Source organism: Typopeltis vanoorti, chromosome 9 (assembly GCF_054136105.1).
Source record: "Typopeltis vanoorti isolate ZY-2024b chromosome 9, IOZ_Tvanoo_1.0, whole genome shotgun sequence".
Lineage (NCBI taxonomy): Eukaryota > Metazoa > Arthropoda > Arachnida > Uropygi > Thelyphonidae > Typopeltis > Typopeltis vanoorti.
Window position 1 is genome coordinate 68,036,254 of NC_143557.1, and position 25,294 is coordinate 68,061,547.

General features: G+C 35.6%; 1 protein-coding gene across 1 annotated transcript in view; it reads left to right on the top strand.

The window, feature by feature from the left end:
• Dad1 (dolichyl-diphosphooligosaccharide--protein glycosyltransferase subunit) overlaps nucleotides 1-24,979 on the top strand; it is a 44,588-nt gene extending 19,609 nt beyond the window's left edge. The window contains exon 3 of the mRNA XM_090397529.1: nucleotides 24,859-24,979. The gene's annotated coding sequence lies outside the window, so the exon portion shown is untranslated. The remainder of the gene's footprint in view (nucleotides 1-24,858) is intronic.
• Nucleotides 24,980-25,294: the final 315 nt, after the last annotated feature.

A 25,294-nucleotide genomic window follows, 5' to 3' on the forward strand; every position in this document is an offset into this window, starting at 1 on the left:
CAAAAATTATTATAGGTGCAGCCTCATCAACAAATAATTTGAAAGCTCAACAAGAGTGTGGACTTCATATATTAGAAGACAGAAGAAAATTCTCCAAAGTTAAATTCACTAACAGGATCACATTTCACTAAGGACTTTCGATGCCTGGACAAGAAAATCTAGACTAAAGAGATCATCCACTTTACGATACGATCATTAAATCAGAAAACAGATCAACTTAGAACACCTGCCTATTGAAATAAGCAAAGAGCCATTCCTTTCCACTATTCTACCAAAAAACACAATGATAAACTTAAATTTCCTAAGAACCTTGTTCAAAAAAGGATTCACAGGAAGAAAATAAAAGGACTTGACATTATACATCACTTAAATAATCTAAACCATATCATTGCCTACACTGATGGATCATCTGATGAAGCACTCAACCAAGGAGGTTCGTGGGTTTTTCTAATTCTTCCTGGAAGCGAGGAAATGCAAATCAAAACCACAGCTGGCAAAATAGCTTTAAACTTCACTTGTGAATTAACAGCCATACAAACAGCTCTCAAGTTTTCTCTAATCTAGTAATAAACATTACAGAAGGAATAACCATCTACAGCGACTCTAAATCTGCAGGAAGCTTGAAGCATTAGAAAATGGAAAAACAAAACTCATAAGAAATTCATGAACAACTAACAATGTTAAATTTGAAAAATAAGAACTTTATACTGCAATGGATACCAGCTCATATAAATATTTAAGGCAATCATATAGCAGACAGTCTAGCCAAAGAAGCAAGATATTTATCTCAAAAATTACACCCACTGTCACTAACTGATGCTAACTCAGTCACCAAAAGAAGATTGGTAAAACAAACAAATTAAATAGCAGTGGTCCAAGAACAGAACCCCTGCTGCACACCACTATTCACAGGCCTTCTTTTGGACTCTACTCCATCAACCGTCCTCTTATCCATCTACCAAACCCTATATTCATCCCCATGTGCTGCAGTTGACTGATTAGGATTCCATGTGGTATCCTGTCAAAGTCCAGCAATATCACTATAAACCCATTACCCTTATCCAGTTCAGCCATCACTGTATTATAAAACGTGAGCAAGCTACTGAGGCATGATCTACCCTTCACAAAACCATGCTCTCCCCCCCCCCATACAGTATCCCATTTCCATCTATCCATTCCTGTATTTTGCTCTTGACTAATTTCTTAAATACCTTGATGACTCCTAATATGCTGATTGGTCGGCAATTTGCAACCACAGTCTCGGAGCCTCCTTTATGAAGTGTATTATACAGGCATATTATTAACTTTCTTACACTCGGCTGCCTCACTGATGTCTGCATATCCATGCAACAGCTTTCCCCCCCCCCCCCCAAGTTCTAGTTTCCTGATTCTGCACATTTACTTTTGCTTCATTCAGCAACACTTTTAGAGTCTCCTTCTTAGTTCAAGTTTTCTGGCAAACCCTGACTATAGAACTCTAAACAATTATTTCAGCTTGTATTGGCCACCATTGATACTGTTTTAATTTATATGTATACTTATATGAGTAACTTTCTGTGAACATGTTGCTCTCTAGCTTAATTTATTTTTGTAACCAAATAGATAATAATAACAACAGAACTCTAGTGTTGATGTAGTAAATTTTTTTTTCACCAGAGGTCAGGCCAGTAGTTTTAGCAGTTGACCAAATCAATATAACTTTAGCATACCATGTATAGTGCAGCTTGTTTCTTTGTATATGTGCATACTCTAGATCAGCGTTTTCCAAACTGTGGTCCGCACCGGGGGTCCATGGGATAGTTTATATTTTCATTAAACTTTATCTTATGTTGCTCACACCTGGCCTAATTGATATGTTCATATTCTTCCGAATATCTTCATTTATAACAGTATTTCATTGTCATAAATGACACATTTAGTGTTGTAAAATTGTAATTTATTACTTCGCCTTTATGATATGTAAAATATAAAAAATTTCCATTTTGGATTTTATGGGGGCCGCGGTGACTTAACATTCGCTACAGGGGGGGGTCCACGACATCAAAAAGGTTGGGAAACCCTGCTCTAGATGGTTGACCTTAATGTGAAGGTCAAAACATCGAGGGGTTATTTTAGTTTATATTAAACTGAAGTTTTACTCTAACATGGTAGTTGTTTCCATAATTTTTATAATGAATTCTGATCACCATGTAACCATGAAAGAAAGGATTTTCATACCTTCATATTTGAGCATTCTGGTCAAATAACATCTACTTCAGCTGTCTTTCAACATTTCATGTTTTTGAAATGCAGAAAGGCAACTGGAGTAAATCTCTCTGCTAATTTGAGAGATTTGGAATTACTTAATTGAATTAATTTATTAAAAAAAACAAAAAAAACATATTGAATAATCTTGCATTATTGGCTCAGAAATAGTTAGCTGTGTGACATCTAACCCTTATGCATGAAAATCTATCCCAATATTTTTACTGTTTGAATTTCTACCATTTATGTGGAAACACTGAATTCCAACTTAACATCTGAAAAGCCAGAAAATCAGTTGGATTTTCAGACTTCCAAGATTCAATACATATTTCTAATACTAAATTTACTACCTTTTTGGTACCTTTTATGTTTTCAAAAAGAAAACAAATGCATTCGTTGCAATCAGTGTTTATTTTCTCACGCTTATCTTTAGAAATAGTTGCACTTAACATTTATTATATATATTAGTGCTGAATTTTGCTATTTATCTTAAATATGGTTTTTCTTCTTATTTTCCTCCAATATAGTCATCAGAAATAAACATTGAATAGAAAACCAGTTATTGTTCCTTTCACAAAATAATCAGATACTTTTTTCCATTTTGGAAAAAAAATTCAGTCATAAATCATTTAATATATCTCTCATATTTTGGTCTCAGTTAGTCGCTGATACATCACCAGGTTTAGAAATGAAGATTTTGCACAAAGCTTCACAATTCTTTATTCTGCATGTGATACCCAAAACAAGGTAAGCCCTGCTAATCTCTTAGGATTAGCCAGGCAGAATTTTTTTTAAATGAACTCGGAGAAATAAAGTATTTTCTTTATTCAAGTAAAGAACCGAAGAAATAGATGGGAGATCATTGGAAATTTTGAGGGGGGAAAATCCCTCCCCTGTTGAATAGGTTTTTAGGATATTTTACTATATATCTAAGTAATACATTTACTTTGTTTTGCATGTGTGTGTGGAGTGTGGTTGATAGTTATGTGGGGGAAGAGATTTGTTCACTGTATACAGTTTCATTGCATTGCAAATAAAAATTTATTTGCAATGCAATGCAAAATTTATACTGCCACTAGTAGTCACCAACAAAATCTTACACATATTGATTTGCTTGCTAAGAGCTCAATGTGCCATGATGCCATACCTAGATAAATTATCTGATCATGCTTTATAATTCATAGGATTTTCCTATCTGTGTAGTCATTAATAAGCCAATGATATATATACCAGTGGTTACCAAAGGGGTCGATATGACATTGTTAGGGGTTGATTCGGGCTCAGGGGTCGACAGAAAAATATAAGACATCATTGTATGGGTAATATTTAATTCGGTTAACTTGGATTACCCCTCAAGACATGGAGGTAATGACAACGCAATTAAGAGTGAATCGTGGGATCAGTACCTCCATCTTACAGGTCCATGAATAGGACCTGTAAGATGGAGTAAGGTCATGAAAATAGTTACTGAGGCCAATCAAGTAGGCCAAAATTACGTATTTACCAATAAACGGATGTTGGTAGTTCCTGCCGGCCGGCGCAGTGGGAGCGAGATTGCAACGTGTGTGGTTCTTATTTACTTATACAAGTATTCGATCCCAGTCTCAGTTTTGTGCATCAACATACAAGTGAGCATTAATGTTCTAAAATTCATCAACATACATATTATAATTCGATCGTTATTCATTCATGAACTAAACTTCTCTATGTTGAAGAGTTGAGCAGCGCTGGTAGTAATACCAGTGATATTACTAGTGATAGTAATAGTAATATAATAATATATACTATATTATACATACAATAAACACTGTAACTATAAAATAAACAATTTAAAAACTCACATGTCTCTTTTTTTGCTTGTCCTATTATAATTACGTAATAGTAAAATATAGGGGGTCAATAACAAGTCAAGAAACTCTTGAAGGAGTTGATGGGCAAATAACTTTGGCGACCCCTGATATATAAAAAATTTTGTTATTGGTTGGTTATTTTTAAATTTTTTTTCCCTCCCTAAACATCTTTAGGGAGGGAAAAAATCTTTCATAAATTTTCATATGCATAACTAGAGTTTATAGGGTGACATATAATGCATTCTCTATCAGATTAATTTATTGCATCACCCAATAATATCACAATGATTATCGGATATTTATTTGACTGTACAAAACTGACCGCGCGGTTAGCCTAGTGACTTTGCGCTTCGCAACCATATGTCTGGGGAAGGAGTGTCCCAGGTTCGAATCCCGTTATAGACGTGAGGAATTTGAGGATCTTCCTCAGGCATAGCCAAGTTAGCCGGTCTTGGGCACGGTCAGTAGGGTTTTTTCCACCAGTTTATCTGGCGTTTTTCATCCCGCAAGCAGGCAAACCGGCCTGTGAACATACACCTCTACAGTCAAAAATATATCCCCCCCCCCCAGCGGCAGACCAGGCGACCAGTCGGTTGGGAGTAGTACTAACAAGATGTCGCATCTAAGTAACATGCGGACCCTGCATAGGAAGCGGGAATAACGTGAAGAAGAAGAAGATTTGACTGTACAAAACTATTTACATTCGTGCCTGTTCTTTCCCTCAGTCATACTGGTATGCAAAGGGTTCATACCTGATTAATGCAGATTTATATATAATTACTGACAAAGTCCTTTTCCTTTTTAACCTAACTTTGGTTTCTCTAGAAAGCACATGAAATGATTTGTCAAGTGGCTAACAGATGGCAAAGTGGAAATACAAGACGATCTGTCATCTCCCCCCATCGATAGGTACTGAACAATACAATTTGTATGATGCCTGGCATGAACATGTTAAGTTTTGATTTATACACTCTTCAAAGAGTTCAGACATGCTCTTTCACCACCTGAAAGTAGACAGTTTCAATCAGTTGTGTGCTAAGACTTTGATAATCAAACATAGTTTGTTGTAGCGAGTTTATTTACTGTTTCACATAAGTATAATTGTTAGATGCTATATCAGTAATTTCTTATTGCATGCTATAGTAAATGATTTCAGCCTTCCACAGTCAGTATAATTTTTCTATCTTAAAATTAGTGATGATAGAAAAGTTGAATGTCCATTAATGAATTCTAAAAAGGGTAGTTTCATCATGAAAAAATGAAATCTGCTTCGTATACAACTAGGTCTTGATTAGTGTGGATAATGAATCCCATGAAATGGTCACATTATTTGAATTTGCACCATTTAAATTTATATGTAAAATATGGTAATTGATTCCAGTTTGGAAATAAGCAGTGAAAAATTTTAAACAGAAGTTTTTATATTTTTATTAATGAAATTTACAGCAAAAGATAAAAGGAATATACTTATAAGGTAAATTTATTGTTAACAAAATTACATAGCAGTTAGACAGCCACCTTCATTACTGGTTCATTCATTAAGCTTACCTTCACTCCTAAAGGTAAGCTTACATCGATGAACACATCTGTCTTTTGAAATATTTTAGCAGTGTACACTGAACTGTTTTTCCTTTCTTTAAATTTTCATACATATGCTGGTAGACACAGAGTACTTTATCCACATCTCAGCTAATTTGCATACTACAATTAAGGTTAGGATCAGCATCCATAATTTTTCACTTCATAACTTCTACAGTTCGAAATATATCAGATTCCTTGAGAGAGCTAACTCCTTCATAGTATGGTTGGAACATTATCTAAAATCAGTAATACTTTAAATGCAATGTTACTTTCCTTGCAATTTTTTTCGACAGCTGGGCAAAAATAGATTGAAAACCAGTAATTGAATACCACTTAGGTCAACCTTGCTCTCTTATTTGACTGCCAAATCACTGGAAGTAATCTATGGTTGCAGCCTTACAGAGCATGAGGATTTGGAGACTGATAACCAAGCATGGGTTTCAATTTAAAATTGCCTTGAGCATTGCCTCCCAATAAGTGTTAGGCAATCTTTAGACACTTTAAATCCAGTTTTTTTTTTTTTTTTTAATTTTCTTAGAAATTAGAGTTCTAGAAGGCATCCTTTTCTGAATAAACCGATTTCATTGATGTTAAATATTTGTTAATCAGTATATCCACCATCTCTGATTCTTTTTTAAAAAAAAACATCAGGATATTTAGATGCTGTGTCCTCATTTGCACTAGATGCTTCACCATTTTAACATTAGTTTTAATTAAAATCAAACCAACCGAGCAATGTTTGCATTATTAAATGTTTCTTCTGCTTCATTATTTTTTTCTTTCATCCTCTTAAACAAATTTAAATCTTTTGTGTTGATTGTTACTCTACCAAGGGGAATGAGTTTTTAATTTTGATTGCTATCCTCAATCCATACAGTTAAAAGATGCTCCATTTTTATTATTGTAACAAGTTTAGTCCCTGTTGATGTTTGCAAAGCACAAAAAAAAAAAACGAAAAAAAAAAAAGAAACTTTTATTTCCCCTGCATGTTTTAAAATATTCCATACCAATAGATTTAGGCATTCTGACATCTTGTCCAATTTTAAAGTTGCTATGATCACGTTCTTGTCATTCATTTTTGCTCTAATGTAATAATGTGCTTTTTTTTTTTTTTTTGCACTCATGGTGTTTTTATCTGAAGGAATCATCCTTTTGTCTATTTTGTTAAGAGTACTTCTTAAAAACAATTAAAACAAATGAATACTAATGGTGTTTTCAGAAGCACAGGCACACGTGAAGATAAACAAGTACAGACTGAAGTAGCAGAGTCTTGGTTACCCTAATGGTAACCAGGTAACTTCAACTGCCCATGCGCTAGCCTCACATTAACTGAATTTTGGTTCACATTAAAAGTGACCTGGTATCTTACAAATTGAATATTATTTGAACTTGAATAATCACAACTTAGTTGTATATCAACACTATTATGCTAATAGAAAGTTGTATTCCTTTGGTTTGGAACTGTGACTTAGAAATCCTACAACTCTAGTGCATGTCAGATGTTTTGGAGCTGTGTTTGCATCCTTCTTGGAATCTCTACCAACTGAAAGCAGTTCATGTGAGGGCATCCATGGCAGTTGAGAATGAATGCAGTCATGAAAGGGATGAAAGCTAGATTTTTTTCTCTTAGAGTGGTGCATGATTGGAATGGATTGCATTTGAAAGTGGTAGTGAGTGCAAGTAGTATGAATGAATTCGAAAATAGGTATGGCAGTTGGTGTGCATGATAATGGTCTCCTTCAGTGAACCCCCCCCCTCCCTACTCCCTGGTAATATAATAAGTTTATATGCCTATCATTGTACATGACTTGTACTGCTATATAAGGCAAACAGGTATGTGCCTAGAGTTGAACATAATTCTGTAGGCTGCTAGTGTCACATAGAGAAGTTAGTTTCACACAAAATTTTATCATTGGATGCCATATAAAATTTTCCTTGTGCATATCTCAGCTCGGAAGCTTAATGGCAGAGATGTATTGGTTAAAAAAACAACAACAACTGAACTGCAGTGAACTAGGAAGTTAACACTAAGGAACCAAAGGATGGTACAGAAGAAATCTTGGCAATCTGATGTGGAAATGATTAATGAAGAGTTTTCTCTACAGAGGTTCAGATTAGTAGTAGGATACTATAAAGAGCTACACTGGCTCAATTTCTATAGAAGAAACAATGCTAATCAGTAGCACAGATTATGCCTGGTATATTATATAATGTTTGCAGCTGTTTTTTCTAACATAGACTTAGCCCTTCAGTTGTAGTGCCTGAAAGAATGAATGTCGATGGAGATATGAACATTATGGGATAATGCAGTGCTTGCTACATTGTTGCAGTTTTATGGAATAGACCCATGTTTGTTTCAACATAACATATTGCAGGTAATATTGTAGATGGTGTGAAGAAAATGTGGAAACACTTTTGGTCTTCATAGGTTGGTTTCTGCCAATAGAATTTTTGGGATGAACTTGATTTGTGAAACAGGTATGATGAAGAAAGTATGGTCTAAAGTTATCATTATAGTTTCTCTACTCTCTCTCCATGAGTTATGCCTATTAATTGAAGGTGAGCCCAATTGCTGTTTTATGCATCAACTGGTAAATGTCAGATGGGTCTCATCTTGAGAAAAAATTTTACATAATGCCAGAACTGTTTTCTTGGCTTTCCTCTTCCATTTGTTTGTCTATAGATAGCACTTAACAAAGGTGAGGATGGATGTCTAAGTTGGTGTCCCAACAAAATGACAGTATTAGGAATGTGATCTTGTTGTTTATATCTTTATTTTGATTGAAGTTACGTTGTCTCAGGGGGTATCAGTGCATATCTTAGCACTGATAGTTTGATGTTCCATGTGTGAGAACTATATATGTGGCTTGACTTGTAGTTTTGTTGAAGAAACTTTTGGTGTTTGTGGTGATAAGTTTGGCTTTTATGAATTGAAAAGCTTTCTTTTCACTATGTCAGAGTATTGATGTGGGAACCAAGATACTGAAAATCTTGCTTCTTCAAGAGTATAGTTGTCTAGTTTAATGTTTTTTTAGGACTTGAGTTTTTCTGTTAGCAAAGCAACTGCCAGCCCAATCAGGGCTGGCAGTTGTTCCATGTTCAGTGCTGCATTTTGACATGCAGCACTGAACATGGAATTTTTTTTTTTTTCAGTGGTTTTGGGTGGTCTGAATGTTAATTGATTATATGTGTTTGGCCTGTCAAATCTTTGAGTATTTTCACACCCATTTCCCGTGAGTTTAAAAATGTAGGCAAGGGAAAAATTAAAAAGACCTGGTGTCAGTCTTCCAGAAGAACTCCAGTGGAAATCGGAAAGCACTTATCTTTTCATTAACCATTACTCTTGCATGGTAATTCTTGTATGGCTCTGCTATTATTTTAATTGTTTTCTAGCGTATGCCATATTTTGAACATCTTTTGTCTATTAATTTGATCAAAGGCTTTGGAGAAATGTTTTTATCTTTTGCTCTTTCTACCAGCTTCTAAGGCAGTTGATGTATTCAACAGTGCTTTTGTTTGTTCGAGAAACCTGCTTGATTTTTGAACAGAAAGAGGTCCAGAATATATGGCAATATTATCACAAACAAAACTCATTATCATTTAGGAGAGTCTACCTACAAAGGTGATAAGTATGGTGGACTAATTAAAGGAGTCTGTATGATATTGAGAAGTGTACAGTTTAGGTTTCCCTGAAAAAATGGTGTCCTATTTTTCGACATAGTGCATTTATATGATATGTATATAATGAAACTGTGTACATTTGTCCATTGATTAGTGAAGTTAGAGTGTACATATTTGGAGGGGGAGAACTGTAATTTTATCATTAATTCTTAATTCAGTGTTATTACAGAATATTTATAATTATTTAGTAATAATTACAAAAGAAAAGCTTTTGAAATATATTGATGTTTTAATTTCTTGTTATTCAGTTTAATTTCCCCCCCCCCCCCCCAATATAACCTTTAAAGAGAATTAATACTCTTTCTTATATCAGATATTTGCGAACTTTTGTTATGTACATTTCGGAAACATTTTCATTACACAATTTTTTTTTTTTTTTTTTAAATCCAGTGATATGTAATACTGCTCTTTAGGATTAGGTATTCACATAAACCAAAATACAGATTCTAAAAAGCGGGGGGGGGGGGGTAATTATCCCCTGATGCTGTAGGAAAAAACTATTTCCATATGATGCAAAACAAAATGCACATTGACATATATATATATCAATTTTAAAGAACTGTGAAATATGATTTTTATTTTAGTTGAGGTAGAAGCTGTGATTTTGCTATGTGATGCCAAGATCTTTTCAACGAGTTTGCATGTGTTCCCTTTAGCACAGTGCTTTCACATATTAAGAGATAACTGTATTCTATCCATCCATTTCCATCTATCTTCAAGGCCCACCCTTCCTAATTGGAACTTCCAATGGTTATGATCCTCTGCCACCAAGCTCAGGTGTTATAGTGGGACTCGCAGATGTGTCCACCCAAGGTTTTGGATATAATCTATCCAGCAGGTCCTTGGCCTCCCACCCTCTGGCTTGGCAAAGAGGCCCTGCTGGGGGAGCCTCTCTTGTGGCATTCTGACCAGGTGCCATACCATCGTAACGGTGATCTCTCAACACAGAGGAGCAGCGGTTAAGTATTGAGGGTTTCCTGAATTGCAGAGTTTCTGACTCTGTCGAGTCTTGTCAGTCCTGCAACCCCCCCCCCTCCTCTGCAGGAACCTAATTTCAGCCACTTGGATTCGTGTCCACATTCTTTCAGTCATTACCCAACTCTCATGACAATAGGTGAGGATGGGAACATCCAGCTTTATGGATGTTCCCATCCATAAAGACAGCCAGCTTTGCCTTCTGGCTTAAATCCCGCTTCAATACTACCGAATGGCCAAGCTCCTGCAATACTGCTCTTGCTGAGCCAATTCGAGTATCTAGTTCTACATCCAACTTTCCATCACTCGTGAATATGGACCTCAAGGTATTTAAACTTCTCCACCTGCCTCAGAGGGACTCCACTCACATGTAGAGTGCACAGGGATGGTTGTCTTGAGACCACAAATGTTTCTGTTTTGGCCACACTAATTTTCATCCCGGCATTCTGCACAAACAGCTACAAACCTATCCAGGGTCTGCTGGAGGTCATTTGTGGAAGAGCTAAGCAGAACTAGGTCATCTACAAAAAGCAGAGACATCCAATGCTACATCTTCCAATTCTGACACACTCACTGCCTCGGCTGTGCCTATCAATCCAGTCCATAAATATTATGAAAAGGAGAGGTGAACACACCCTTGGCAGAGACCAACTGCCAAGTTGGTCTCTGCCAATAGAATACTATATTCTATATAGTATTTATTTTATTTGTTACAAAGCAAAGTTATACATAGTATAAAAGTAGATTAGAACCAAGAAAAACCATTATACTTCATTTCACTTCTTTCTGAAAAACATTAAAGGTAAGTGCAAGTAGAAGATCAAGACCTGTATTATAAATGTTGAGTAAAAATCTTGCTCAAAAGATTTATGTAAATAGCAGAGCAGTTTTGCAATTTTTCCTTATTGAAACAAACTTGTTTTTGTGTAAAGCCAGATAAATATTCTCTGACTTAAAGTCAACACTTATACTTAAAAATTAATACATTGAGGAATTAAAATATGGATATGGATTAGAAACCTTTTATGCAGGGGGTGCTTAAGGGTCAAAGCTGTATAACTGAGAGGAGACCTCCACATAGCCTTTAAAGGAATGCGGAGAACCGACCAGGGCTTCTGACCTAATGTCCAATCCTCAATTTCTCGTGGTGCACCCTATTAGGCATCTACTTGGATACTGAACGAACGAGGATGGGCTGGCAATTTGGGATTTAGCCGACCAAATTGTATTCTTATTGGTTAAACCAAAATAAAAAAATGATGGTACAACATGACAAAATTTCATGCCGGCTGGGGCGTCGCCCGGTTAAACAAGGCCCCCGTTGTTTTCGCCAGGGAACCAGGGCAAACAGTGAAAAGTCAGCTACTGGAACAAATCTGAAAACAAACCCCAACTCAACATCACCAGAGTTAAAGATTGGTACTATCAACGTAAGAAGCCTGAATGGCAAAGAAATGGAGCTAGCTGAGGAATTAGATAAGTACCAGATCGACATAATAGGGGTGACAGAAACAAAAAAGACCAAAACTGGTGAGATCTTTCTGAGCAATAAATACAAAATGTTATATTCAGGCAATGACAATCAAGGAAAAGAAGGAGTAGCCATAGTATTCAACACAAAAGGCTAATCTTCTTGAATGGCAGTCAGTCTCAAGTAGAGTAATGTGGGCAAATATGAGAATGGGGAACTGGACAATGAGACTTATTTGTGCCTATGGTCCCACAAAAGGTTCTACTAAAGTAGAAGTGGAAGAATTTTTTGAGGCGTTAGAAAAAGCAACTGACACAATGAAAAATGAAAAGTTGATCCTTGTTGAGGATCTAAATAGCAGAGTAAGAAATGATTGTGAGACATACAAAAATATTTTGGGAAAATTTGGAGAAAAGAGCAAAGCTAATCATAATGGCAAATATCTGTTGGATTTCTGCTCAGGACATGGACTGGTTATTACTAACACCATGTTCCAACATAAAAATGTGCACAAATTCACATGGAGAGAAGAGGCTAGGAATAAGAAAAGTCTCATTGACTATGTTATTGTTGATAGTGATGTTTCCTCCCTTGTGCAGGACACCAGAGTGTACAGAGGATTTGAAATTGGAAGTGATCACTATTTAGTCTTGAGCAGGATAAAATTGAATTTCATATTGAAAAGAAAAACATGTAAGAAAGTTTTAAAGCAAATAAAAGTTGAGCAGCTCTCAGATGTGAACTGTAGACTAAAATACGCAAAGATTATTGAAGAAAAAATGAGTTTGAGAACAGGAATCAAACCTTGGAGATTCAGTGGCAAACTCTGAAGAAAACATTGATTGATTCTGCCAGAGAGGCATGTGGTGAGGTTGTCTGCAAGGATAAAAAAATCAGAACTCCCTGGTGGACACAGGAAGTTAAAGAGGCAGTGAAGGAAATGAAGAAAGCATATCAAAAGTTCCTGTCAAATAAGTCAGCTTGTGCTCTTAGAGAATATAGAGACAAATGCAAGAATGCTAAACAAAAGTCATGGGAGGACTTTGGCAAGAATATAGAAAATAAATATCAAGAAGGTGGCAAAATATTCTGGAGGTTGTTGAAGAAGCTTAGGAATGGAGGAAAGAGTGCTGTAAAAGGAGTTAGAGATGATAAAGGTGACATGAAAACGGTAGAAAAAGATATCCTTGAAGTATGGAGTAATTACTTTGAAAAACTGCTAAGTGAAACAAGCAGTGATGACAGCACAGTGGTAAAAAAACACTGACCAGGCATGCAGTCAGGAATACATATCCATACTTGAAGTAGAAAAAGCAATCAAAGGCTTGAAATGTGGAAAGGCAGCAGGAGTAGATGATATTCGACCAGAAATGTTGAAGTATGGTGGTATAAAAGTCTTACAGTGGCTGCACTGCATAGTTCAGAAAGCCTGGACAGAGGGACGAATTCCCGATGATTGGAGTAGAGCTCTAATAGTACCTATATATAAAAAGGGAAATAAAACTGAATGTGAGAATTACAGAGGTATTTCCCTACTGAGTGTTCCTGGCAAGATCTATGCAAGTATACTTGAGAAACTGTTGAGAAAAATTGTGGAAGAAAAGCTTGGTGAAGAACAAGCTGGATTCAGGCCAAATAGAGGCTGTCAGGATCAGATCTTCACTTTACGACAACTAGTCGAGAAAGCATGGGAATATTACAAAGATCTGTATTTAAGTTTTGTTGATTTGGAAAAGGCATATGACAAGGTGCCAAGAGAGAAGCTATTCAATACGCTGCAGTTATATGGTGTCAATGGGGCATTATATCAAGCACTACTTAGTCTTTATTTGAGTTGTAAGTCAGCAGTTAGAATTGAAGGAAGTACAGGAAGATGGTTTAATGTTAAATCTGGTGTGAGACAAGGATGTACATTATCCCTTCTGTTATTCATTATCTATATGGATCACATTATGAAGGAAAGTGCTATTAAACATGATATCAAAATTGGAGATGTTAATGTCAGCTCTTTGCTTTATGGGGATGATGTTATACTTCTAAATAAATCCGCTACAAGTCTGCAAGATTCTCTGACTAAATTGAATAACTGTTGTAATAGATATGGTATGAAGGTCAGCAATAAAAAGACAAAGACAATGAAAATAGTCAGAATCATTGAAAATGTCAACTGTGTTGTGAATGGAGAACCTGTGTCACAAGTAAAACATTTCAGCTACTTAGGCACGATTTTTACTGAAGATGGTAAATTAAATATAGAAATAGACAACAGAATCAGAAAAGCTGGTATGGTAGGAAGTCAATTGAACAAATTCATGTGGAATAGGAGAGAAATTAGTCGGAACACTAAATTAGCTGTATACAAGACAGTGTTCAAACTAGTTTTAACTTATGGATCTGAGAGCTGGGTCAGAAGTAAAACACTTGACCAAAGACTAGAGACCGCAGATATGAGAGTCCTGAGAAAGATTATAGGTGTGAACAGATGGTATCAATGGCAATATCATATTAAAAACGAGGACATTAGGAAAGAACTTGACATTGTCAGCATCCAGGAATGCGTTAGCAGAGCTGATCTCAGGTGGTATGGTCACTTAAATAGAATGGGCGAGGAAAGATTAGCAAAACAAGTGTTCTCTGCCAGGTTGGCAGCAAAACGACCCAGAGGAAGACCAAGATATATGTGGATTGATACGGTATAAAGTGCCTTAGACGATAGAAATATAAGATCTGATAATGTTGGAGTCTTGACAAGTAACAGACTGATTTGGAGGAAAATTGTAGATAGGAAGTTAGTAATGATGTAATTTTTTTCATGTAGTACTATCATATCCTGTACACCCCTTGAGGGTACATGGCAGGAATTTGATGATATCCTTTTATGCAGATATACTTAAACATCACTTATGCATTGTATATACAAAATACTTTCATATGTTCTATGCCACTATTTAAGAATACTGCTAGTCAGTAATGTTGATCACAATGGGAAAAAACAAAGGATCTTTTGGAGTTCTATAAAGGGCTTATTGTGACTCCAACTGTACAGTTGGAGTCACAATTTTGAAAACAGCAGAACTGACTGGTTTCTCAAAAGGTCGGGTATCCCAGGTGTTTAATCAGTGGTGGAAAAACCCACATTTCTTCTCTAAGAGGCATAACTGTTGGTCCTAAGACAGTCTGTTAGGAACGAGATCATCATCATCTTTGTATGGACAAACAGAACTTCCTTTATGCAACAATTGATCAACATTTGATGGCAGTTGAAATTTAATGAAGGCTCTTTCCAACCCATATCTCAGTGAACTATGCACAGAGAATTGAAGAGGATCGGTATTGGCAGTCACATACATATACAGAAACCACTGATTTCTGCAAAGTTCCTAATTCAGTGGCTGGTATGTGTATACATATAATAACTATGAAACTAATTACATTTTGCCATATATCATTTAAAAATATATTAATATTTGAAATAGTTTTCAGTGGTATTGAATGTTTTTTTTTTTCATATCAGGAAGTTTTTCGAATTGTAACCTTCAATTCTTTCAGTGTTTGGATTTATGTATCTGCTAGAATAGTAATTTTTAGAAAATTATTTTAAAATAGCAAATTCAATATACAGTATACCCTCGAGTTACGTAAGTAATGCGTTCAGTAAACCTTTACGTAACTTGAATTTTACGTAAGTCTAATTTGTAAATTGCTTAAGTGTAACTTCGTAAGAAACTGCAATATTTATTATTATATGTATGTATATACAGTAACCCCCGACTTACGTAAATTTGCAGTTACGTAATAAATCTTAAAAATTACAACTATTAGTGCGTATGAACATGTTTGTAGCTTTTGCGTCTTTGACATCCATTGCGGTATGCAACGACATAATGTTAACTAGACTCGGCATTCACAGCAAATGTAATGAATAGTAACAGGCAGTGACAGGTTATTGGTAAACGTCGAGAGCAGCAGAGAGCAAGTGCTCAAAAGCCGTAACATTCAAACTGAAACCTATCAATTAAATAAGGACTCCGTAAACAATTCCTCCTTTCCCCGACCTGTCAGTAGTCCATGTCTCGCGGGGTTAGTTTAGTCACTTATTTATCACCGTTAGTGTTCATTGTTTATTTACCCTTAAAATGGATTTGAAACGCAAAATCGAATGTGCTGGTAATAAATCTAGAAAACAAAGGTCTGCAATTACTTTAGAAGAAAAGTTGAAAATAATTCGTATGTATGAAGACAGGAAAATTATATCAACAATAGCTCGGGATATAAATCGACCTATTTTGACAGTGAATACGATAGTGAAGGATAAAGTTCGCATTGTTGAAAGCATGAAAGGTGCAGTAACATTGACGAGCACAATCATTACCATGAAGAGGCTGGGCCCGATTTCAGAGATGGAGAAATTGCTGTCTCACTGGATCGAGGATCTGACACAGAAGCGGATACTGATTATCCAGGAGAAGACCTAGGTCTTTAGTTAAAGATTTACAAGAGAAGGCCGGCATCACAGACACGGAGAGTGCATTTAAAGCTAGTACTGGATGGTTCGAACGATTCAAGAAACATACAAATCTACACAGCATCAAAAGTCACGGGTGAGGCAGCAAGTGCTGATACAGATGCGGCAAGTAAATTTCTCGAACTTCTGGCAGAAATAATTGAGGAGGGGAAATATTTGCCTGAGCAAATATTTAATGTTGACGAAACGACTGTTTTGGAAGAGTATGCCAACATGGACATTTATTGCAAAAGAAGAAAAATCTATGCTTGGATTCAAGGTCGCAAAAGATCGGATCACTGTTATGATTGGCAGCAGCACTTCAGGGGACTTGAAACTTAAACTGCTTACAGTGTACTATTCCCAGAGACCGTGGGCCTTTAAGAACATTGACCTGAGTAGGCTGCCCGTAATCTGGAAATCCAATACAAGGCTTGGGTTACACGTGTGCTGTTTGCAGACTGGTTCAATAACCACTTCATTCCCCAGGTGAAGGAATATTGTGCCAAGAAAGGAATCCCGTTTAAAGTGCTTCTCCTCCTGGACAATGCCCCCAGCCACCCGGAAGAGTTGGATGACTTTCATTCCGACGTATAAGTTGTTTACCTGCCTCCTAGAACCACCGCATTGTTGCAACCTATGGATCAAGGCGCTATTGCGACTTTCAAAGCCTACTATCTGCGCCGTATGTTTTCCTAAGCAATCAAGGCCATTGATAGTGGTGAGGACATTACTCTACTTGATTCTGGAAGAATTATAATATCCTTGACGCTATCAAAAACATCGAGGTGGCATGGGATGAAGTCAAGTGGACAACAATGAATGCTGTTCGGAAGAAACGCTGCCCAGAAATGGTGCAAAATTGTTTAAAGGAAGGAGAGCAGACAATGACTGATAGGGTTGTTGAGTTGACACAAGAATTACAGCAAGCGACGGAGACATGGTACAGTACACTACTGACGTATGTGCTGTACCACTTCTAGCAATTAGAGCTGGAAGTGGATAACGTTGACGTTAATGAGCTTCTTTTTAGTCACGATGAAGAGCTTACTAATGATGTCCTTATTCAGTTGGAGGCATTCCGAAATTCCAAAGAAAATACTATGCCGATTGAACCGTCAACTCCAGACGTTAAGAAATTTATAACAAAGGGACTAGCCAAGGCTTTTAACCTGATAGACATGGCGCTAGCAAAATTAGAATCGATGGATCTGAACACCGAGTGGTTCAAGAATGTTAGCCGCCGTATCCATTCTGATATGTCTAGCTACAAGGCCATCTACGATGACAAAAAGCGTGTGACCACACAATCTACTCTAGATATGTTTGTGAGATGCCGCTCACAACGTCAAGATGACAACAACTCAGACGACCCCAACTATGCTCAGCCTTCAACATCGAGAAGGGTACAAGTTGCCAGAGAACAGCATTTCTCTTCACAATCATCCACCACCAGTGCCGACTCTCCCACTACAGAGCTGAATTAGCTGTCACAAGACATTTTTTTATTTGAAAAGTGTTATTTCAGTTTGTTTTATATTCTTTTATATATTTTTGATACTTTTATAATTTATATCCGAGTAAATACTGCTGCATGATGTTTCATTTATAAAATAATACTGTGTAAATAATATACTGTACATATCTGTATACAGTAACTCCCCCGAGTTACATAAGTAATCGTTCCGTAAACTTTTACGTAACTTGAATTTTATGTAAGTCGAATTTGTAAATTGCTTAAGTGTAACTTCGTAAGAAACTGCAATATTTATTATTCTAAAGTAATTGCAGACCTTTGTTTTTTAAATTTATTACCAGTACATTCGGTTTTGTGTTTCGAATCCATTTTAAGGGTAAATAAACAATGAACACTAACGGTGATAAACAAGTGACTAAACTAAACCCCTACGAGGCATGGACTACTGACAGGTCGGGGAAAGGAGGAATTGTTTACGGAGTCTTTATTTCTAATTGGTAGGTTTCAGTTTGAATGTTACGGCTTTTGCGCACTTGCCTTCTGCTGCTCTCGCCGTTTACTGGTAACCTGTCACTGCCTGTTACTATTCGTTACATTTGCTGTGAATGCCGAGCCTAGTTAACATAATGTCATTGCATACTGCAATGGATGTCAAAGCCACAAACATGTTCATACGCACTAGTAGTTGTAATTTTCGAGATTTATTATGTAACTGAATATACGTAAGTCGCGTATTACTGTATTTGTGTTATTAGTGTTCACAACTAAACTTTAAACATTACACTGAGTGTATGTGTTTGAAATTTATAAAACAGTGGTTTGCACTAATTTTGTTATACTGAAATTGCATAATTTCATAAATTATGAACTGAGATAATTCATAATTTATGAATTGATGTATATTCTCTGAAAAATGGATGTAAAATATCTGTTTTGGTTATTCTTTTCTGCTTTCATCAGGAGACAGTTCATCTATAATGGCAGCAGAATGAACTCATGATGCCTAAAAAATGTGTTGGAGTTATTTTATGTTTTTGTATGACATTTGTGATTGCATGATAAATTCTGGAAGTAATGAAAGTGTAATGTACTGCAAATTATGACTCAAGGCATTATTTTACACTTCTCTTGACAAAGAATTGTTCCAGTTGAGGTGGGGGGGGGATGCCTTCCCATTTGAAAAATAGTCTTAGGTTGTTAAAAAAAAATTTAAAGAAAATAAAAATAAAAAAACTTAGATGATTCTCTGACAGTCTTTGAAAATAGTGAGTGGAAATACAGGATGTTTCAAATTATTCAAATTAAAGTATTCCTATTCAGAGCAATCAGCAGACAGAACCAGTAGACGAACCCTCAAACTTGGTGGGTATCCCTAACCAGGTCATGGGGAAGAGACTTTGACAAAAAAAAAAAAAAAAAGTTCAACAAACGATTGAGATAGGGTAAGTATGGCATTGTGACCAGGAGAAAAGTAAATTAATGTCGACTGGATGGTATGTGATTGTGAAATGATTCTGAGCGAGTGACAAAGTTATTCAGTTAAGTTTATTTCATAAAATCATACAATGCAAAAAAATCATATATCTCTTACATGCTGCAAGGAGCTCCAAATGATCAGTGGAGATGATGTTCAATGTATTAGCTATTGTGCAGGACCAATAGCTGATACCATCATACAGCATTGTCTGTAGCAGAACACAACTGATCTGTCACAGTGTTTTGCACATGATGTTGCATTTTGTCTTTCAAATCTGCCAGGTGAAGAACTTTTCCCTGATATATTTTTGAAGTAACCTCAAAGCCAAAAGTCACAGTTATTGAGGTCTGGTGAACACAGTGGCCATTTCATAGAAAACTAGTGACTGATTACTCTATCTTCTTTGAAATGTTGAGGTAATAATTGTTTAACTTCACATGGTGCTTCCTCTTTGCTGCAGTTGTGGACAGCTGCTGAACATGTCCTGATAACTCTCTGGTCAAAGATCCAGTTGATGGATTTCTTTGAAGAAAAATGGTGTGATAATGAACTTGGAAGTGAGGTTGGTCGATTGGTAGAGCCTCTGCTACTAATGGCTCACAAGAAAAGTTAAGCAAGTTTGAGCATCTAGTAGTTGGAAGGGGATCAATTGTTCAATGCTGTTGGCACACACTCCCTCGATTGAGTCTTTGTTACACCTCCCTGGAGGTGTAACATAATAATAATACTGTGACCTTTAGTGAATGTAAGGGAACATGTTAAAATGCATGGGCATTGTCTGTAGCTCAGATGTGACAGTTTTGAATGCTTACAGTTCCACAGACATGAAAATTTACTCTTTCATGCCAGAGGATGTTCCAAGGCTAATCCTCGTCCACCTCTGTACATGTCAGCACAAATATTTTTTGGATGCTGGTATCTACCATTTGTGGCTGAGTTTGTAATGGGGTATTGCAATGTTTTATGCAAAGTTCTCCATTTATGACAAATTTAATTGACTTGATGCAGCATTATGTACTGCATGAACCTACGGCATTTTCATTTGACTGCTACAATTGCAGTATCAACATCGTCAGTCATTTGCAGAATTTCAGATTTAAGTCCTCTTGCTGCCTGTCTCTTCAAATCAACAGAAATGGGGAACACTTCACAAACAAGTTTGTTTAGACAAAGAAAGACCCATCGGGCAAGTCAAATGACTTCATTTATACCGCCTTTCAGCTCGTGGTATGAAAAATTTACTATCTTTTCTCACTGTCAGTGCCATATTTCCTTGATTGGTCAATTTTTTTGACGTCAAAATCTCTTCTCCACAATCTGGTTAGGGTACCCACTAAGTTTGAGGGTATTATCTCTATGGGTACTTTAATTTGAAACACCCTATCTTACATTATATTTATACCAACCAACTGCAGCAGTTATGACCTCTCAAGTGTTTGTGAAACTTGGGTGGCAGTTACTGTCCAATAATTGTAAATAACCATTTCATGCAAAGAAAGGACTGGTATATTTAAATCACATTAAAATATCACTTCCTACCATTTTCCTCTGTATACTCTAAATGTCCTGCACCAGTGAGAAAACATCACTAACAACAATAACATAGTTATTGAGAGTCATTGATAAATAATTTTTTTTTTTCACTAGAGGTCATGCCAGTAGATTAACCAGTGATCAAATCATTGTTCCTTTAGCTTACTTTGTATAATGTAACCCAGCTTGTCCTTGTATATTTGTGTATGCTCCAGATGATGATCTTAACGTGAAGGTCGAAACATCAGAAAATTGAAATAGTTATTTATAACACAGTTCTAAAGTCCATAATTTCTAAAATGAACGCTGATCACTGTGCAACACTAAAAGAAAGGATAGTCATTGAGGCTACTTATTCCTTGCCTCTTCTCTCCATGTTAATTTGTGCACATTTTTATGTTGGAACATTGTGTTAGTAATAACCAGCCCATGTCCTGAGAAGAAATCCAATATGTCTTTGCCATTATTATTAGATTTGCTCTTTTCTCCATTCCCTAATATTTTTGTATGCCTTATAATTATTTTCTACTCTGTCTATTAAAATCTTTAACAAGGACCAACTTTTCATTTTTCATTGTGTCAGTTGCTTTCTCTAAAGCCTCAAAAAATTCCTCCACCTCTAGCTTCTGTGGGACCATAGGCACAAATAAGTTTCATTGTCCTGTTCCCCATTCTGATATTTGTCCACATCACTATACTTGATATTGCCTGCCATTCAAGAAGATTAGCCTCATTTAGTGTTGAATACTCTATGAGGATACTATAATACAATACTATATAGCTGCTACTCCTTTTCCCCTGCATATAACATTTTGTATTTATTACTTAGAAAGATCTCGGCAGTTTTTGTTTCACTCATCCCTATTATGTCGCTATGGTACTTATCCAATTCTTCTGCTAGTTCCATTTCTTTGGCATTCAGGTTTGTTTTAGTATCGATCTTAAACTCTGGTAATGTTGAGTTGGGATGTGTTTCAGGATTTGTTCCAGTAGCTGGCTTTTTTTTTTTGCTGTTCATCCTGGTTTCCTGGCAAAAACAACGGGGTCCTTGTTTAACTAGGCAACGGCCTAGCCGACATGAAATTTTGTCATGTTGTATTATTATTTTACATTGTGGTTTAAGCCAGTAAGAATGCAATTTGGTTGGCTAAATCTCAAATTGTCAGCTCATCCTCGTTTGTTCAGTATCCATGTAGATACCTAACATGGTGCACCATGTTATTCTTCTGACCTAATTGGACATTAGGTCAGAAGCCCTGATTGGTTCTCCATATTCCTTTTAAGGCTATGTGGAGGTCTCCTCTCAGTTATACAGCTTTGATCCTTAAGCACTTCATTTCTAGTTGATTCACCTATATATTAATTGAGACCATTAAATAAAGACAAATTTGCCATTCTCAATACAAAGATGGGTAATGATTTTCTCCCTGGGAATTCTATTTTTTTTTTTATTCTCACAAAGTAGGCAAACTATGGTATTCACCTATAACACTGATATAATAGAATATCATTATCATAACACTAATTACAGATATTGACACCATATTGGTCTGTTCCAGTCTCATTATCCTTTTTTGGGGGTCTATCATGCCTTCTCTTTTCAATTGGCTTGTATTTGTTTAGGATTCTGGTGTTGGCCATTCGGTTTACATGTTCAATTCATTTTTGTTTATAATTTAGTTTTTAGTTCTTTTAAACCTCATTTCACTTGTTTTTATTCTTTATCTTGTTTGTTTATTGCCCAAATTTCACTGCCATATAATAATGTGAGCACTGCTAAAGTATTCTATATTTTCAAGCGTGTTTCTTTTTTGTACTATATATTTGGGTTGAGCGTTCTATTTATCAGGTCTATAATCTCTTAAAAATTTGAAGTTTTTAATTTTATTTTCTCCTTCATATGATATTTCACATCCAAGATAACTGAAAGTATTTATCTGTTCTATTATTAATATTAATAACTATTTTGCTTCTAATTGGAGTTTGTCCACAAAATGCCATTGTTTTAGTTTTATCTATGGAAATTTTCATTCCAAACTGTTCTACTGTGATGTTTAAATTGTATATTGTTCTTTGTAAATTGTCTTATGATATTATTACCTGATCATCTGCAAATAATAGCATGTTTATTTTGTTATTCTGGGAAATTTCTATGCCTTGATTATTTAAGGTGTTCCGCTGTATTAATATTTCATTAATGGAAATATATTGAAAGTGTTGGAGATAGAGGGCATCCCTGTCTTACGCCTTGGTTTATAGATTGTTTTTCAGACCATTTTTCATTTATTTTTATTTCATTATCTTTATATATATTCAATATTGCATGTAATAAAATATTAGGTATATTTATTCCTTGTAATATATCAAACAGCATATATCTTTTTACTTTGCCAAATGCTTTTTCATAATCTATAAACAAAAGATGAGTTTCCAAATTAAATTCTCTTCTTTTTATCTATAAGTAATACAATACCATTAATCATTTGTCAAAATTACTGGCAAAAAAAAAAAAAAAAATTTAATTTTAAAATTAAGCCCCCCCCCCACACACAGACTGCATTTCTCTCTCTCTCTCTCTCTATATATATATATGTGTGTGTGTGTGTGTGTGCAGACATGTATTCGGAGCCATTCTGTATGTGTGTGTGTATATATGCCAAATAATATTTTGATAATAAATCCATCTAATTATCCTCCAAGACACGTTGAGTCTTCCTAATTAGAATTTTTAGGCAATTAATGCTACTTTCTTGTGCATTCCTGTGCTGCATCTATTAAGTGCAAGTATTTATGTGTGTAGATCTATGTATTCATGGGCTAAGTTTTGAGGGATGAAAGACATGAGTTTCTGGGAGGAAAAAAAATTCCACCAGTCTCCATACAAGACTGGCTAACTAACCATTTGATTGGAAACATCTAATAAAGGTATCTCATGTCATAGACTAGATTCAAACTTGGGTCTTGTCTCCAATGGAAAATGATGGGGAACAGCTTTTTTTTTTTGCAGCAACTAGTTTAGCATTCTAGAATTAATGTGTTTTGGTTTTCATTGTATTAGCTTCAATTACAATCCCAATCAAATGTAGATGCTAGCATAATATAGGTTGGTAGTACCAATCTCACTCTCTGCTAGATACCTTGCAGCTGTAAACTGCCTGACGTTACTGCTGCCATGGTAACTTAGCTTTTGTTTGCAGACTGTCTTATGGAATGACCCTGCTGCTGTGATAACAAGCTACACCAGGCCACATTGATAGCCACTGTGACTTTCTTGAGACAGAATACCAGAATCCTCACCATCCTGCCAAAATTGTTTAATTCATCTTAACCAACTCTTTCCATGAAGGTTGTCATTTTGTCTTGCATCCTTCTGTAGGTATTTTCTTGAGCAATGTTCTGCTGAACTGACTTCAATTTTTTTTCTAAACTAAGAGCATGAGCAGCTGCTAGTCAACACCCACTTACAGCTAGTTTCAAAAATGTACTAAACCAGCTTCTCTTTTCCTCTTTCATTCCCAGACTAAACTTTACCTGTTCATGAAACACATCAGTGGATTCCTTCTTTCTATTTACATCATGCATAGAACTAATCTGCTATAATTTTTTTCAACTTTTTGTGTGTGTGTGTGGTATTAGAGGAAGGAGAAGAAACAGGGAGGTGGGAATCGCTCTTAAATTGGAATGTTCTTTTAGTATAATCTCTGTAAATCCAAAAGTAATGTGTGTGTTCAGTTATTATTTGGTGAAACTAAACATTACAAGTGGTTTGAAGATCTGATTATCAACTTATACATTTTGTGAGTGCTGATGTATTTCACTTATTTAGAAACAAAAATTAAATCTATGTGATATTCTGCCAAGGAAAAGTTGTAGTGTGGTAATATTTTGTTTTCACTATATTCAAACACCAGAAGGATTCATTATTTATTGAGCCCAATTTAAAAAAAAAAAATGTAGCAACCATTATCATGCAAAAAAAAAAAAATACATAAAAATTGATTTTGCTTCATATTGTAATAATAGCATTCATGCTCTAAAGTAATATTAGTTTTATTCTATTTTCAGAAAAGAATCCTGTTTTTTTTTGGATCCATATGTGCCTCTTCTGGCAATGTTTTTGTATAAACTTCTTTTTTATGATTCCTGTATAACTGGAATGAGATACAAATAAAAGTCATTGTTTTCACTTTTTGTTTTGCTGTATTTTTAAAACTTGTACTTTCCAGTTGAAACCTTTCCCCTGGGTTCTTGAACGCAAACACACACACAATTTTTTCTGAGGAAATAATTCCCAAAGGTTATGTTGAAGAACTTAATTTTCACCAGTAATCTTGAAAATGTTAATTTCATGGGAATGGAATTTAGGTTACACTTTCCTTTTATCTGCATTCATAGTTCTGTATCTGGCAGGATACATTGGTAATCTGCCAAATATAGAAAACTTCATTATATTAGACAGACTTGTAAATTGACTATTAAACTCCTTCAGTTTTATCTTGAA